General features: G+C 43.9%; 1 protein-coding gene across 2 annotated transcripts in view; it reads left to right on the plus strand.

The window, feature by feature from the left end:
• LOC124133952 overlaps positions 1–15,368 on the plus strand; it is a 130,725-nt gene that overhangs the window by 40,423 nt on the left and 74,934 nt on the right. Inside the window, exon 1 of one of the 2 annotated variants that reach the window (XM_046498556.2) lies at positions 129–394. The exons of the other annotated variant lie outside the window; for it this stretch is intronic. The gene's annotated coding sequence lies outside the window, so the exon portion shown is untranslated. Of the gene's footprint in view, positions 1–128; positions 395–15,368 lie in introns of those variants that run through there. 2 annotated transcript variants of the gene reach the window in all.

Genomic DNA, 15,368 nt, shown 5'->3' on the forward strand with positions numbered 1-15,368 from the left:
TTCGTCAGTAGTTGGAGCTGCCTGCTTGTGTCTCACGCCGATTAGAAGACCAGGCGAATTCGCGGTTTCATTATAATGAACTATAAATAACTCTCGTTTGCCTCGCCTAGAGAACGAACGGACTCACAACACACGTTCCGACAGGTGCGCGTCACTGCGCATGTGCGAACTGCCCATGCGTTGAAATATACAAGCAGCAAGAAGACAGGTGTATTCATGGTTGTGTGTAGCGTTTCTCCAGATTCGAGAGATGTAAGTCAGGTTTATTTGAACGAAGCGACTTCACAGCCACCTAACCTCCTGGTCGGATATACATAAACGTGAATCTACCTGAACAGGTGTGTCATTGAAGTGATGTGTTCGCTACAGTGAGACGGATTTCAGCCTTACCCAGGTAACAAAATGCCATATTTGTTAATTTCTTTGAAAATTAGACACGAATCATATATGTATCACGCTGCACTTTCATAGCAACGATGACTTTCGTACGTTAGGACAGGTATGTTGATTTGTCTGGGCGCGCGGACGCCATTCAGTGCAGTAATCCCAGCCAGTGACCACTGAAGTGTGAAAGAAAAACTTGCATTCCTTTGGGTGTTCAAGGGACTTGCCATGGTGGCTTAATATAGCGGCTTACAGAACAGAGAGAATTACGGCGCAACTCGTTGAAATCCATATGCAAAGGGGAATGACAGGCACCCTATCTCAGTCAACACAGCTCGTCGAGTCTAGCTCTGAAAAAAGTGCAAACGATATCGAAAAATTTAATGCTGATATTGATTAAACTATAGTTTGCCATATTATGTCTCATAAATCTTACGGTGCCTATATTTTGACAATATATGACAGTCGATTCTGACAATATATGACAGTCATTTCTTTGTATCGGATGACGCGTGTGTCAATGCATTCGGTATCAATATTTAATTCGCTTTAGACTGGCGTATGAATGTCATGAGAAATTTATTGCAGCTTTGTCCAAGATTGTAGAAATAGATGTATAGCATTACCAGGCTATGGCTTGCCGTATAAGTAGTGTGGTCACTTGTAACACAAAGGTCGGGTTCGTCTCCATCATTGTTGGCCATGACCCTGCCTGGGTTATGACAACGTAAAACAAGCGGTCAGTAGGCCCGAGGCTGATGTTTTTGTTTATTGGAATATTTTCGCCTGTCCACCGGCTGATTATGAATCTGACCTAGGATTTATATCGTTTTGTGAGACTGGACTGGATCCTGACGGCACGTGACACGATGCCACTTTAAGTAGTTTTATTCTCCGTTACGTGAAAGGTAGTCAACACACTTAACAAATATTGATTCAAGGTAAATTCACTGCTTTCATCCAACTGGTAGCATATCCCCGTTCGTTGAGCGTACCCCCTGACGTGTGTGTTGCACAGTCGAGTATATCAGCTGATCTCGCGGAATACAGTGCATGTGTACTTGAGCCGCATTTTCTGGAGAGCGAACGCAAAAACCAAACACTTTACGAAGCTGACGGCAAATGCATCACTTTAAGAATGTGTCCATCCCATCTTCTAATTAAACTGACTGATGAGTGGCGAACCGTTATTTGCATAAAGAGTTCATATCGTGCCTGACATATTGGATAATTGCGTGACGAATCAAAGCATATGTCTTATTAATCAGATGGTCATATTGAATTGATAAAGGGAAGTGGATGTACTGTTCCAATTTTGTGGTTTGTATTGAGGCGGGTGTGTTTAAACATGCGTTGATATATCCACGAAGCTGTGACATAGCTGTGGACGTATACAGTATATGATATATTATGATTGCAAATGTAGACGTTACCAAATGGAACATTATATAGTTTAACCTCGGTAGCCCGGACACCGTTGGAGCGACCACTGTTAGAAGCGTCTGCATGTATGTATTCAAATATCAATACTCTATTGATAGTAATTCGTTAATCAGAACCACCCGACTTAGATGGGCACCTCGGTGGTCTAGTGGTAGAGCGTCCGGCCCGAGAACCGAAGGTCGGGGTTCGATCCCCGACCGCATCATACCAAAAGACGTTAAAAGATGGTACTTGTTGTTAGTTACCATGCTTGGTGCTCAGCATTAAGGAGCTAAAACAAGGACTGGTCGGATTGGTATTCATGTTAAAATGCGGCATGGTATCTCAGTGGGCTTGCACTATAAAATCGGCATTAGTCCGAATTTTATTCTCAGCTACCGTGGGAGTATACAGCACAGCTTGTCTGTTAAGCGCTGGAAGGTTAACAATCACATTACCATCTCATCCTATCGGGTACCCATTCACTGCCGAATCAACAGAGGCATGTAACCACATGTAACATGTACTTCAGTGTTGGGCAGGACCGAAGCCCAGGAATTCCAGGTCAAGCTGAGTCAACCGAAAGAAGTGTTCATTCACAAATGGATTTTTTCGAAACGTGAATTTACGACTCAGATTGTCTTTTGACCAACGGTAAGGAAACACTTACAGTGAACCCTCGTTAATCAGGACACCCCATTTCCCAAAATGTATGTATGTGAGTAAGTTGGGTTGACATTAACCTCGTTTGAACAGCATTCCAGTTTTACCACGGTGTGCTTAATGCGGGAGGAGAGCCCAAAGTGATGCATGTCTCGGACGTTTAACATTTTGGTGAAACCCACGAACACGGGTATGGTGCTGACAAACCTAGAAACATAATCGGGGCGAACTGGGATTCGAACCCACGATCACTTCGGGCTTTCCTCCCACATTAAGCTTACACGCCGTGATATAACTGTAATAATGTTAAAAGCGGCGATAAGCCCAACTCACCCACTCAGACTCTTCCGGTAGTTGCATGTTTATATTTTTATGTTAGAACACACACCACACCATTGCTTTCCGAGCATGACAGGTAACCGACCTGACGGATCGGACTACTGTAGACTGTATCGAGCGGCTTCCAACGATCTTTAGTTCTATTACTTAATGGGCGCATACTCTGTCGAGGGCGGAGGGAGTCGCATCAATAAAATCACGTTATTGGTCTATCATATTTCGTAATTAATAGAAAGTGATGTTTGGTGAGTCCAAGGCACATCACAACATTCATGAACACATTTAGAAATGTACACCTGACAACGGGCAGTAATTAATCTAATCAATGCCCGTAACCATGGCTGGCAATAAATCGGATTTAATATTTAAGCAATGTGGATGTGCGATATGTTTGTTGGCGATGTATCTACATGGGAGCACGCCACACATACTGGCCAACACTGTTTGAGGGAACTCGCAGTTAAGTGAGGTAAAAACGTGTTGGCACTAATTTCATGGTTCACTATTGGCATAACATTAATGATACGCGTGCTCATGTTTGCGTTGTGTATCAAAACAGGGGCGTTACTGGTTAAACTCGGACAACAGGTGTTAGTCTAACAGCAAATAATATTAAATAAATTCCGCTGTTAGTATTAACTGAACAGATTCTTTCGACACGCAAACAAGGACTCAATCCTGAGACGTGGCGCATCATGTGGGGTCAATTCTGATGTTAGACGTGGCGCATCATGATAATCAATCCTAATGGTAGACGTGGCGCATCATGTGGGTCAATCCTGATGTTAGACGTGGCGCATCATGTGGGTCAATCCTGATGTTAGACGTGGCGCATCATGTGGATCAATCCTGATATTAGACGTGGCGCATCATGTTGGTCAATCCTAATGGTAGACGTGGCGCATCATGTGGGTCAATCCTGATGGTAGACGTGGCGCATCATGTGGGTCAATCCTGATGTCAGACGTGGCGCATCATGATAGTCAATCCTAATGGTAGACGTGGCGCATCATGTGGATCAATCCTGATGTTAGACGTGGCGCATCATGTGGGTCAATCCTAATGGTAGACGTGACGCATCATGTGGGTCAATCCTGATGTTAGACGTGGCGCATCATGTGGGTCAATCCTGATGTTAGACGTGGCGCATCATGTGGGTCAATCCTGATGTTAGACGTGGCGCATCATGTGGGTCAATCCTGATGTTAGACGTGGCGCATCATGTGGATCAATCCTGATGTCAGACGTGGCGCATCATGATACTCAATCCTAATGGTAGACGTGACGCATCATGTGGGTCAATCCTGATGTTAGACGTGGCGCATCATGTGGGTCAATCCTGATGTTAGACGTGGCGCATCATGTGGGTCAATCCTGATGTTAGACGTGGCGCATCATGTGGGTCAATCCTGATGTTAGACGTGGCGCATCATGTGGATCAATCCTGATGTCAGACGTGGCGCATCATGATACTCAATCCTAATGGTAGACGTGACGCAACATGATTTTTATATTTGTTGGTCGATTAACCTATATAAACCTATATGACGGCGGTCTGTAAATAATCGGGTCTTGACCAGACAATCCAGTGATTGGTATCATGAGCATCGATCTACGCAATTGGGATAAGACGATATGCATCAACCTAGCCAAACGATCCCGTTAGTCGCCTCTTACGACAAGCATGGGTTGCTGAAGACGAATTCAAACCCGGCTCTTCACGGGTGCGCAACATGAGCGTCAATCCTACTGGAAGACGCGAGAGAGAGAGAGAGAGCTGTTGAATGCATGCATGCACTGATATCGCCACGTCAGTGTGAGATGTGACATGTCGAGCGTTACACTGTGATGTACTGAAGTGAACCTGTTTGTTCAGTGTGACGTGTAGAGTTGTATAATATGTCACGAAACTTGACATGCAGATTGACATTATTGCTGACAGGGTTGTAAATTTCACTGTTATGGGTATCCCCGACTTTACCACTCGTCAGTTCAGTAAATCACGCGAATATTTCGTTACGAAGTTCTGCATTTCTAATGAGTGCAGGGATCTTTATGGTTAACAAAAAAGCGTTTCTAACGAAAAAAAGAATCTTAACCGACTAACCTTTATTGATATTTTGGCTTCTGTCTAGCCATTCCTTAGCTGTATATACAAACCTAGCCGTTTAGGAGGTTTATTATTCTGTACAAGTTCTGATTTTAATGTGTCACCGTTTATCTTGTTAGATCTGTCTAGTTTTAGAGACACAGTTGTTTAATCCTTTAGTCTTGACCTGATGTGATGTATGTTGGTTTACGTTAAGCTGCCATGTTCTCTATTTACGACTGGGCACCTGTCTTTGAAAATCTACCACTTAGAGCACTAAGGGGCGACGTATTTCACTAGAAGAAACAGTTCATTCTTTTATCCATGTCACCACGTGTCGTTTGCTCAGAAAAAAGGCCACTCGGATAGCCTCGGAAATTGCCGGAATGTCGCGAGTGATGACGAATGCTTCCCTTCCTGAAATCTGACATTTTCTTGCACTCCGCTTCTCTCCCTCTTCATAAATAAAACGAATGATGACAGTTTCAGTGACAATCCTATGCATGTTTGTCTCGGACTAAAAACTATCACAAGCATTGTCTACGGATTCAAATTTCAGCGCCTGTTATGTGCCCAAATGACAACATCCAGATCTCAAGAGTTGATTTTTTTTCTCCAGAAAAGGATTTCTTCATATCGCTTCTTTTAAGCCTTTGACATTTGTAGAAATAAAAATCAACTTGCGAAAAAGTTTAAAGTCGCAGCAGCAACCTCTAACCATTTAAACAGATTAACGTTGACCTATTCCGTTTTTGTTTGTGACTGGTGTTCTAAGTTGTGTCACGTGGCATTCACAGTGCGTGTGGCCCGTGGTCATGGTACGTGACACTTCCTGTGTTGACCATGGTTCTTGCCAGGTGATCAACATGCTAGATGGTCAAGGAACTCTTATAAATTGTTGCTATTAGATGTTCATAAAGGCAGAGAAGCGGTCGGGTAGCCTGGTGGTTAAAGCTTTCGATCGTCACGCCGAAGACCCGGGTTCGAATCCCGGCATGGGTACAATGTGTGAAGCCCATTTGTGGTGTCCCCCGCCGTGATATTGCTGGAATATTGCCAAAAGCGGCGTAAAACCACACTCACTCACTCAATCACTCATAATGGCAAGATCAAATGGGCATCAACAATTAAACACATAAACTAATAAGTAATATTAAATTCGTGTCTGAATTTATTCTACGATTAAAGTCTTCATATCAGGAAAATTGGCATGTATCTGTAATTTCAAAATCAATTATATATTCATCGTTCAAAATATATTTGGGCATAGAACTCTATTTGCAACAAGTATCCATTTGTAAATCAATTGCACGTGCTTACTTGAGATGGTGTTCCTACCAACTGCGAATTACGACTGGGCGATATAAAAGGAATTAAAACATCACAGATTGTATTAAGTTTGTAATCAAAATATTATTCAAGATAAATATCATTTTCTTCATCTTCTTCTAAATGTTTACTAACAACTAAGGCTAATATATTCCACAAAAATACCATCTTTTCCCGACATTCCATAGGTTAGGTATGTTAATGTCACCAAATAATGTATCCATTACACCAAATTGAGCCATTTACACTTATAAAGCCTTCTGTATGTTGATTGATGTATTGTGAATGTTCTCATACCATGAAACTTTGCAATGTAGAATAGGCCTGTATGCAGAGATTGTGTGGAAAGGGGTCATGCCAGTGTACGTTTCATCCAGGGTTTGACAATGTTCAAAATTGTATTTCAATAATCAAGGAGCGAGAAATCAAGGCCGCCCCAACCAACACCATCATCATCATCATCTTGATTATTTCCACAATCAACGGATCCGGGGATCAATGGACGTTCAATTTACACGCAGAGTCATGTTGCCGTGTGCTTTGGTCGTGAGCTACTATTGTGATTTTGCTTCTTTGAAGTGCAGTTCAAAGTGGTGTTGGGGGCCACGGGTGGCCCAGTCGTTTTGGGCGCCGTGTAGAGTTGCGCCCCTTTGGCGTGACAGACGCCTATGATCGTTGGTTTGAATCCCAGATTCTCCTTGATGTTTTAAGGTTTGTCAGCACCAACTCGTGCTCGTGGGTTTCATCAAAGTGGTAAACGTCTGAGACATGCATCACTTCTGACTGAAATATTTTTTGACACGAATTGAATCGAAAGTCAAACTTAATAATAGATGAAGAGACGTTGTGTTCGCAGCACATGACGTCGTCAATATTTAACGCCATTTTTCATTTATTTTGAACTATAACTCCTATTGTGAACTGATATGATAGTTCTTCAAGTATGAAGTGTGTTTCTGCTACAGTTAGAATGTCAAGAGTGTGATAGATGGCGTGCAGATCTGGCTCATCTGTAGTGATAGGTAGACCTGGTGAACGTGGACAAGTATTCCTGCTCTGTGCTGTTACTGATCCTAGTCGCTAGGTAACAATATCGAAGAGGATATTTCGGAATGGAAATATCAATTACACAATTATAATAATGATGGTTAAAATAATTATAATTGGTGTTCAACGACTTAAACATGACGTCAGTATGCTTTGTAAATGGCGACACAATAATAAGAACAATTATGATGAAAATGATGATTAAGGTAATTATAATGATGATAAAACGATTCAATCGTTATGATTTATGTAAATCAGACAGTCAACGGCACGTCGTTGTCAGTATGCCACTGTAATGGTAACAGAACAACAATTAGGATGATTAATATGATTAAAATGATGATGATGATGATGATGATGATTATGAAACGATCCAAACGTTATATACTACTCGAATAAGTGAACGAACATCCGATCTTTTCATATGACCATAGTTATTCTGTCAGGGCACGTGTTCTTTTTCTTCTTTTGAGTTGTATATGTGACTTATCTGAATAACAGTTTCAACTCGGCGTTGTCAGTATGCCACGTTAATGGTGACCGTGTTTAGGTTTATCTCCTTATCTTCATGAGAGGGTGCCAGATGTGTGGGAGAAATAAGGGGATACTTACCTAACGCTGGCTATTATTAAGCTGGGGTGACTGAGGTGATGTCGTGGTGGTGTAGACGAGGTCAGTGTCATTGCAGGGTGGGCGAGGTCTGTGTCATGGTTGTGTCGATGAGGTCAGTGTCATGGCGGTGTCGATGAGGTCAGCATCATGGTGGTGTAGATGAGGTCAGTATCATGGTGGTGTAGATGAGGTCAGTATCATGGTGGTGTAGATGAGGTCAGTATCATGGTGGTGTAGATGAGGTCAGTATCATGGCGGTGTAGATGAGGTCAGTATCATGGCGGTGTAGATGAGGTCAGTATCATGGTGGTGTAGATGAGGTCAGTATCATGGTGGTGTAGATGAGGTCAGTATCATGGCGGTGTAGATGAGGTCAGTATCATGGTGGTGTAGATGAGGTCAGTATCATGGCGGTGTAGATGAGGTCAGTATCATGGCGGTGTAGATGGGGTCAGTATCATGGTGGTATAGATGAAGTCAGTACCATGGCGCGGTTGATGAGGTCAGTATCATGGCGCGGTTGATGAGGTCAGTATCATGGCGGTGTAGATGAGGTCAGTATCGTGGCGGTGTAGAAGAGGTCAGCGTCGTGGTGGTGTAGATGAGGCCAGCATCGTGGTGGTGTTGATGAGGCCAGCATCGTGGTGGTGTAGATGAGGTCAGCATCATGGTCGTGTAGATGAGGTCAGTATCATTGCGGTGTAGATGAGGTCAGCATCATGGTGGTGTAGATGAGGTCAGTATCATGGCGGTGTAGATGAGGTCAGTATCGTGGTGGTGTAGATGAGGTCAGCATCATGGCGGTGTAGATGAGGTCAGCATCATGGCGGTGTAGATGAGGTCAGCATCGTGGTGGTGTAGATGAGGTCAGTATCATGGTGGTGTAGATGAGGTCAGTATCATTGCGGTGTAGATGAGGTCAGCATCATGGTGGTGTAGATGAGGTCAGTATCATGGCGGTGTAGATGAGGTCAGTATCGTGGTGGTGTAGATGAGGTCAGCATCATGGCGGTGTAGATGAGGTCAGCATCATGGCGGTGTAGATGAGGTCAGCATCGTGGTGGTGTAGATGAGGTCAGTATCAAGGTGGTGTAGAAGAGGTCAGCATCGTGGCGGTGTAGATGAGGTCAGCATCATGGACCCTTTTTAAGGGACATGTGACCTTGTCTTACATTTCCTCCATCTATAGTGCCTTCATATCACAACAACTTCGACCCAAGCTCTTTACATTTGACAAAGACGAGCCTTCGTTTGATGCGAGTAGTGATTAGTTGTGAATTAGTCAGTAAGTGTGATGGAGATATGTCAACATGTGAGACCCCCTTGCTTGGTCCCCGCTCCGAAGATAAATGTACTTCATGTCAGAATAAACAAGTGAGGTGGGGTGACTGTTGGTCAATATTGACTGACCTTTCTCATGTGTCCACTTATCATTAATATCCACGTGTTTGGAAAGTGTGGCCCTGTAAATACCACCCTTCTCCATACAGTCTTTGATAGGCATTTAGAAGTTGGAAGAACATGAATACATGACCCTTTTTTATGGATAACAACTTCTTTTATCTTCTTTGTCATTTCCTTCTTATTAACTTCTTTGCCCCGACGGGGGCGGTCGGGTAGCCTAGTGGTTAAAGCGTTCGCTCGTCACGCTGAAGACCCGGGTTCGATTCCCGACATGGGTACAATGTGTAAAGCCCATTTCTGGTGTCCCCCCGCCGTGATATTGCTGGAATATTGCTAAAAGCGGCGTAACAAACCATACTCACTCACTCACTCTTTGCCCCAACGTTCCAGAGATACATCTTGCCCCTTCATCAGGTGAATATCTGTACTCTATCCGCTTCCTCCTCATTCACATTCGTTGGATGATTAAATACGTGTTTACACAAGGTGGGATTATGTTCAAAGTAAACAATATAATAAGGAAGCAAATGTGATTACCATGAGAAAAGCCAATTTAAAAAAATGTGGAACGGGGCCTTGGGTTCTATTTCGCCACCTCGATAAATCATGTGAGACCTCTTGCTTGTGTCAATTGTTGGACCTTTCACCGACACGACTTTGAATCTTTATAATTCCACACCAGCTACAAAGTCTGCAGCACTGTTCAAACTTCTCACGGACCCCTGAAGATCCGGGTAGAAAATAGGTCTTCAGCAACCCATGCTTGTCGTAAGAGGCGACTAACGGGATCTGGTGGTCAGGCTCGCTGACGAGGTTGATGCATGTCATCGCATCCCAATTTGCGTAGATCGATGCTCATGTTGTCAATCAATGGATTGTCTGGTCCAGACGCGATTCTGTCCATACCGCCGTCATATAGGTGTAATATTGCTGAGTGACAACAACAAACAAACAAACCTCTCACGCACTCAATGATCGTGGTTCGGCTTAAAACGGATTCAACCTAGTTTTCTATTGACAATGGCTATCTCGGAATCCTTGAACTGACGGTTCCGCTGTTTGTCTTGAAAGGCCAAAATTTGTCCCTTGAGAGCTGCTGAAGTAATGCCCCCCTCGGGGCTGATGAGTTTAATTACTATGGCAGCAGCAGTAGGCCAGTGGTCAATTGGCTCCAGCTGGTTGTTTGGGTTGGCCAGATGGTCCGTCCAGCATTCGAGAGTTTTGGCAGTTCTCCACCACCATGCCGCATAGCCCGCCCCTGGTGTTTTCGGATAAAAGAGACCATCACAGCTGCGCTTTACTTAGTCTGTCATACAGACCCTGAAACAATTAGGGACGGTCGGGTAGCCTAGTGGTTAAAGCCTTCGCTCGTCACGCCGAAGACCCGGGTTCCATTCCCGACATGGGTTCAATGTGTGAAGCCCATTTCTGCCGTGATATTGCTGGAATATTGCTAAAAGCGGCATAAAACCGTACTCACTCACTCACTCACTGAAACAAATATATCTAAAACAGCCCGTGTTTGGCAAGTCTAGGTTACTGCAGTCTGAAAATGAAGAAAGTCTCTGGGCTCCTTTTTATTATATTTTGTAATCATAATTTAACAACTATTTTTTTCTGTACAATATGTTCATTTTAGAGACTAGATGTTAGTCTAAGCTGCGCTGTCCACGAGTTACCAAGCCGCTGTACCCTGATATTGTACACTAACGTCGTGGACGGCCTTGTACCCTGACGCTTTTGACTGACGTCGTAGATAGCCGTTTTCGTTTTCGTTTGACACTGTTGATGCCGTAGATAGGCGTTAAACCACGATGAGGTAGATCGACGTTCCCGGACGTTAGACCAATACAGACAGATGTGGACGTTTGTATAAATGTTAAAACACTGGCGCGTCCTCATCCCGATCACGAAATGCATGTGGCTACGGCGACAGCTGTAGTGTGGTATCAACACCCAGACATGTAATCTTACCATATACTGATTATCGCTAAGACTTAAAATACAGACGCCGAGGTCCACATCCTGGCTTGAATTGATTGAGCGTTTGTTTAACGCCTAGTAAGCAATATTCCACCTATATGACGGCGGTCTGTAAATAGTCTGTCCTGGGTTGAAACATACAGGTAAGTTTGACTATTTCAGCTAACAGTACCACTCCTGTATTCCTGTGCTGGTATGGTTGACGATTTCTGTCAACAATACCACAACACGTAATGCTCTACGTGGGGCTGTGAATCATTCTTCGTGTCATGCCTTTGGTTGTAAACTTGTCTTTCAACGTCGAAAGTAGGCCACCTAGTCCTGCACAATTACCATTGAATATATTTATTTTATGAAAAAAAAATAAGCTAGAAACGCCAGCCAAACGAATAGCCAGCTCTACCTAGCTCTATTCTGAAATCAGCATAGGGATTTTTTTTATTTTTAGAGTCAAGAAGGATATTGTGTAATATAAGATTTCAGAGACTAAATGTGAGTTTATAGGCCACCTTACAATAGCCATAAGAAAATCATACTGAGACAATTATGGGTTGATGTGATGCACGGGTGGCCCAGTAGAAGAGGCACCAGATGGTAGATATACAGACTTGTCTCCCTTTGCTGAAAGGTTAAACTATTTGTAGGTTCGAATCCTAAGTAATAACGATTATGATCTGGGCGACCGTTCCACACGGCTATCTTAGCGCTAAGTCTATGTTAAAGTATGGGAGTTAACATCTTAGCGCTAAGATGGCTTTGTGCCAGTGGGCCCTGACTGATAGGTAGTCCTAAGAGGGGTTAAGTAACCTTGTAAAAAGGCCAGGTTCACACGGTGCCGATTATAGCTCCCGTTTGAGATCATTGCCGTTTCTTGTCGATTGAGTCCAGATTGCTACCAGATCTTGCCGAATGTCCGTTACTGTCTGATCTCTGTCGAATCGCATTCGGGAGAAACGGGATGCTGTCGGGACAGATTCGGTCGGGTTTTTTCCATGCGGAAGATACAAATCGGATCAGATTCGGACTGAGAATCGGGACGAATTTGACAGGAAACGGCCGAATCGGGACGCCACGAATCACAGGATCTTGATCAGAATTTTGACAACTTTTGAACGGGAATGGTCCTATCAAGGACGGCAGTAAAAATCCTGAATGTGTGACTGAGCTCTAAGAGCGTTCCCCCGATCGTGGCGAACACCCGATTTCGATTCTCCGCGTTTGTTCACGTGCCTCTGTCGACGTTCGGTAGATCGAGGTCGGTGTGGACAGGTCGGGTGTGAGGCATGGCATAAGTCGGCTGATCCCCGACTATAGGCTCAAATCCAGTTGACCGTATGTGAAATACGCACCGAGAGCTATTAGGCCAGGAAACTAACGGTGTCCGATGTCGCACCAAACACTGGCAAAATATAAACTACAGGGGTCGGGCCTCAGTCCCGCTGGGGTCACACTTGCGTATACGTATACGGCGTTGAACCCAACTCACTCACACTCCTAATATTGTGATTAATATGCTTCTTTGTTGTTTCTTCAAACAAAATATACAAAATGGAAAACGAGTGTAAACATATTTGTGTTATGATTATCCAATTGTTTGTGTATAATATTCACCTAACACAAACATCGTTAGGATAACATTGTCTGTTTCTTAATTGCCCTTGCTTATGGAAATCTATGAGGTAAACAGTTTTGGTGATGTCCCAATTCGCAAGGATCCCTGACCACAATTTGTTCCACTTAACCAATTTGCAAAGTAAATATTGCCATAGTTTTCCGTGTTCAAGCGGTACTTGATATAAGCTGGCTTTGCATTGTTGCCATGGGAACTGTCTCGCCCCAACCATGTGATGTGGGGTAACAATCGGCAATTAAAGGGGCCATCCTAAATTAGGCAATGGTGGTTTTGTATAGAATTGGGATCATTTATGTGATGAATACGGTCGTTAGGATTGTGTTCATGATGGTTTCCACCTACTTAACGATATGGTACAACAAGGCAAATAATGAGTGAATGTTTATGACGCCGCATGTACACCACGGCGCGTCTAGCATATCGACGTTTTAGCTCTCCCGAGTCGCCCATAACAATTAAGGGCCTAACCGTCATCTAATAGGCAACAGGTGTTGCAAAGACATATCATATTTCTTATTTAGATTTTGTATAAGATTTACTGAAAATTCATCTTGGTATTTGGAGAGTTTTCTATGCTCATATATTTTTGGAGTCAGCCAATCTGGCACGGTTGGTGATGAAGTAGTCCTGCACCATGACTGTGGAATATATTTATTTTATGAAAAAATACAATCTAGATATGTGTACAAGAGCAAGTCTAGCCAGCTCTAGCTAGCTCTATTCCACATGAAATCAGCATCGGGGAAAATTATTTGAGTCGAGAAGGGTATTGTGTCATATAAGATTTCAGAGACTAAATGTTTGTCTAGTGATGTAGCTACATTTAATATCCTTTTCGAAATTAGAAGCATCCCATTATTGTGATGAGTCATTAGCTTGTCGCAATATTTAAAATGATTTGATGCCAATATAATTTGATAATGGACGCCCACCCCTGGAGAAGGTGGCAGCGTACCTGCAGTCACCCTTCTATCGCTGAATTAGCGACACGCCAAGCTTTGACGTAGCACCCTGGTGGTGGCGTGTGGACGACGTCACGGGTAGGATTCCCCGCGGAGACTCCCTGACAAACAGGAGCTTTGTCTCCACCGACAGCTTGGCACCACGGGGAGGCTTATCTAAGCGACATTTACCATGTGTTCAGTGTCAGCCAGCAACATGGAATTGTGTGGTAGGGGGTAGAGGTAGACTAACGTCTAGTCTTTGAAATGAACATATCTTACAGAAAAAACAGCTGTTTTATCACCTTAATAAAAATATCATATAAAGGAGCCCAGAGACTCTCTTCATTTTCAGATACTGCAATCTAGACATGGCAAACTTTATAGACTTGCATGGGCTGTATTGGATATATTTGTGTCAGGGTCTGTATGACAGACTAGGGGTAGAGGATGCGGAAGGTGGTTGTGGGATGCGGTAGTGGTTGTAGACAAACATATGGCATACAAATTCGTTTCTCTCCTGTAAACATATGTATTTTCCTGTCTATGTACATTGCCCATATGCCTATAACACAATATTGACATGGACTGATTCTCTCAAACTGAGAGCGAGAAAACGTTCCCTGGGTTCACCACTTGTGTTGTCAAGTTGTCAATGAGCTGAGTACGCATCTCATCTATCCCCGGCCACGTTTGTTGTCAAGTTGTCAATGAGCTCAGTACGCATCTCATTTATCCCCGGCCACGTTTGTTGTCAAGTTGTCAATGAGCTGAGTACGCATCTCATCTATCCCCGGCCACGTTTGTTGTCAAGTTGTCAATGAGCTGAGTACGCATCTCATCTATCCCCGGCCACGTTTGTTGTCAAGTTGTCAATGAGCTGAGTACGCATCTCATCTATCCCCGGCCACGTTTGTTGTCAAGTTGTCAATGAGCTGAGTACGCATCTCATCTATCCCCGGCCACGTTTGTTGTCAAGTTGTCAATGAGCTGAGTACGCATCTCATCTATCCCCGGCCACGTTTGTTGTCAAGTTGTCAATGAGCTGAGTACGTATCTCACCTATCCCCGGCCACGTTTGTTGTCAAGTTGTCAATGAGCTGAGTACGCATCTCATCTATCCCCGGCCACGTTTGTTGTCAAGTTGTCAATGAGCTGAGTACGCATCTCATCTATCCCCGGCCACGTTTGTTGTCAAGTTGTCAATGAGCTGAGTACGCATCTCATCTATCCCCGGCCACGTTTGTTGTCAAGTTGTCAATGAGCTGAGTACGCATCTCATCTATCCCCGGCCACGTTTGTTGTCAAGTTGTCAATGAGCTGAGTACGCATCTCATCTATCCCCGGCCACGTTTGTTGTCAGATAACATCGATCTTAGTCTGTTAGCACATGACACGAGGGGCCGAGTTGTGCACAGTTGCGTCTCCTAGCTGTGCCGGGGCGGTCGGGTAGCCTAGTGGTTAAAGCGTTCGCTCGTCACGCCGAAGACCCGGGTTCGATTCCCGACATGGGTACAATGTG

Source organism: Haliotis rufescens, unplaced genomic scaffold (genome assembly GCF_023055435.1).
Source record: "Haliotis rufescens isolate VD_foot unplaced genomic scaffold, xgHalRufe1.0.p SCAF_17, whole genome shotgun sequence".
NCBI lineage: Eukaryota > Metazoa > Mollusca > Gastropoda > Lepetellida > Haliotidae > Haliotis > Haliotis rufescens.